Below are 3,305 nucleotides of genomic sequence, written 5' to 3' on the forward strand. Positions count from 1 at the left end.
TGAGACTAGCCTGATCTACAGAGCAAGTTCTAGGACAGCCAGGAACACAGAGAAAACCTGTCTCAAAAAAAAAAAAAAAAAAAAAAAAAAAAAAAAAGGTTTTCTTTAAATATAGCACTCTTCTACTCTCTGACAAAAGCCATCTATTTCATTTCTTACTGGTCACTTTTCAAACTGTGTCCAGATTTATAGGTACTATTTGAGGATTAAATCTGCAACCAGAACTCATGCTGTAGATCAGGCTGGCCTTGAACTTATAGAAATGAATTCTCTGCCTCACCAGTGCTGGGCTTAAAGGCTGCACCACCATGTACAGTTTGCAAGATGTGTGTTTAGCGCACCCTGTCTTTGAGTTATGTCCTTGTCTCCTAGGATAAAGTCAGTATACAATAAGCAAGGAGTTATCACTACGGATACCATCTTAGAGCCATGGAAGGCATCTCTCTTTTCCTCTAATTAGTTGCTGTTAAGAAATCACACTTGCGTCAGGCGTGGTGGCGCACGCCTTTTATCCCAGCGCTCGAGAGGCAGAGGCAGGCGGATTTCTGAGTTTGAGGCCAGCCTGGTCTACAAAGTTACAAGACAGCCAGGGCTATACAGAGAAACCCTGTCTTAAAAAATCAAAAAAAAGAAAAGAAATCACACTTGCCAGGCATGCTGGCAGATACCTTTAATCTCAGTGCTTGCAAGGCAGGTGGATTTCTGTGAATTCAAGCCCAGCCTGGTCTATACTGGCGAGTCCCCAGACACCCAAGGCTACACAGAGAAACACTGTCTCAAAACAAAATTTGTTTTACACTTTCCAGGTACAAAGCAGGAAAATAAGTCCTTACACTGAGGGATGGGAATGGAATCTAGCTGAGTTGGTAGCGTGCTGAGCCTTGCATGCCCAAAGCCTCCAGCAGACATAATGCAGCTATGGTGGTACATGCCTGTGATCCCAGCACTCAGCAGACAGATGCAGAACAATCAGAAGTTCACATCTTCCTCTGTACACAAAAAGTCTGGGACCAGCTTGGGATACATAAGACCCCATCTCTCAAAAAGAAAAATCCTTGACTTAGGGATTAAGAAATAAAATATGTTCTTTTTTAAAAAGCCAAAATTCTTGTATGTTGAAGCACATGCTTATATAAGGTTTAGAGAAAATTTAGGCCAATCTAATAAGATCTTTTTTTTCTTTTAAATGTATTTTTTTTACACTACATATTTTACTCTCCCCCTTCCCATCCCCATCTCCTCACCCCCCTAACTTCCCTTTCTACCCTCCGACTGTTCCACATTCCATACTCCTCCCCACCCTCCTGTCTCCATGTGGATGTCCCACCTCCCACCCCACCTGGCCTCTAAACTCCCTGGGGCCTCCAGTCTCTTGAGGGTTAAGTACATCATCTCTGAATGAACACAGACTTGGGAGTCCTCTATTGTATGTGTGTTGGGGGCCTCATATCAACTGGTGTGTGCTGTCCGTTTGGTAGTCCAATGTTTGAGAGATCTTGGGGGTCCAGATTAATTGAGACTGCTGGTCCTCCTACAGGATTGCCCTTCTCCTCAGCTTCTTTCCACCTTCCCTAATTCAACAACAGGGTTCAGCTGCTTCTGTCCATTAGTTAGGTGCGAATATCTGCATCTGACTCTTTTAGATGCTTGTTGGGTCTTTCAGAGGGCAATCATGATAGGTCCCTTTTTGTGAGTGCTCCATAGCCTCAGTAATAGTGTCAGGCCTTGGGACCTCCCCCTGAGCTGGATCCCACTTTGGGCCTGTTGCTGGACCTTCTTTTCCTCAGGCTCCTCTCCATTTTCATCCCTGTAATTCTTTCAGATAGGAACAATTATGGGTCAGAGATGTGACTGTGGGATGGCAACCCCATCCCTCACTTGATGTCCTGTCTTCCTGCTGGAGGTGGGCTCTATAAGTTCCCTCTCCCTACTGTAGGGCATTTCATCTAAGGTCCCTCCCTGTGAGTCCTGAGAGTCTCTCACCTCCCAGATCTCTGGTGCATTCTGGAGGGTCCCCCCAACCTCCTACCTCCCGAGGTTGCCTATTCCCATTCTTTCTGCTGGCCCTCAGGGCTTCAGTCCTTTTCCCTCACCCAATGCCAGATCAGGTTCCACTCTTCCCCACCCCCTGCCTCTGTCTACTTTCCCTTCCAGACAGCCCCCCCCCATGCGATTGCTTTCTTCTCCCTCCCAAGTGGGACTGAGGCATCCTCACTTGGGCCCTTCAGCTTGCTGACCTTTTGAGTTTTGTGGATGGTATCTTGGGTATTCTGTATTTTTGGTTTTTTAAACAAGGAAAACGCTTAGGAGATGTCAGAACACTCTTCCCTCTAGAATTTGATTGTCTTTCAGGATTATACATGTAGATGCTTTGCTGAAAGATACATACTTAATTTTGGAAAATCCTCAAAAATAATTCTCTGGGTCCTCTTCCTCGAAGAAGATTGCTTCTAGATTGAAATTATTTGTTTCCAGGATGTATTCTTTTCAGGTTGACAGAGATGTCCTGTCTTGTTTGACTAATTTATACTCCATCATTCTACAAAGGTACTAAGGAAGGAGGGTATATTTTCTTATGTGTTCCACATATACATGATACAGAAAAAAATGTTATCTTAAAATGTAGATAATACAGGTTGGAGAAGTGGCTCAGTGATGAAGAGAATTTACTCCTCTTGCAAAGGACCCTGGTCCCATTCCCTGAACTCATATGATGGCTTAGAACTGCCTGTAAGTCCAGTTCCTGGCTATCTGATATCGACTTCTGGCCTCCATGTGTCGCAGGCACACATGGTGTACTTATGTATGTGCACACGGAGTATTCTTACACGTGACCCACAAAGAATCCTTTAAAAATGTAGATAATTACTACTACAAAAATCACACACACACTAGTTTAGACATTTAAAATGATTTCATTCTGGTTAAATAATTTCTAAATCTGATTAGGAATTGAAGTTAAAGAATTGGCCAGAGGCCTGTGAAAACAGCTCAGTAGGTAGGGCCTTGCTTACTGTGCAGGGATGCTGGTGTGGATCTGTAGCCTCCACATAAAGAATTGGGCTCAGCTGGTCTGGAAGGCAGCGATCTGAGCATCCATGGGGCTTGTCTCTAGTAAGACCAGCCAGCTTCAGCTTCAGCAAGAAAGTAAGGCGGGGAGTGATAGAAGGTGGCCCTGGACTTTACATATGCATACACACATGTGCATTTGCTTGCACACATAAATACACAAATGCTGAGCTAAGTTTTTAAAATAATTTCTATTGAAAAATTTTCATACAGTGTATTCTTTTTTTTTTTTTTTT

The 3,305-nt window shown here is 43.7% G+C and overlaps 1 protein-coding gene across 3 annotated transcripts in view; it reads left to right on the forward strand.

The window, feature by feature from the left end:
- Positions 1-3,305, forward strand: part of Cplane1 (ciliogenesis and planar polarity effector 1) — a 97,902-nt gene that overhangs the window by 82,089 nt on the left and 12,508 nt on the right. The window lies entirely within an intron of this gene.

This window comes from Mus caroli, chromosome 15 (assembly GCF_900094665.2).
Source record: "Mus caroli chromosome 15, CAROLI_EIJ_v1.1, whole genome shotgun sequence".
Taxonomy (NCBI): Eukaryota; Metazoa; Chordata; class Mammalia; order Rodentia; family Muridae; genus Mus; species Mus caroli.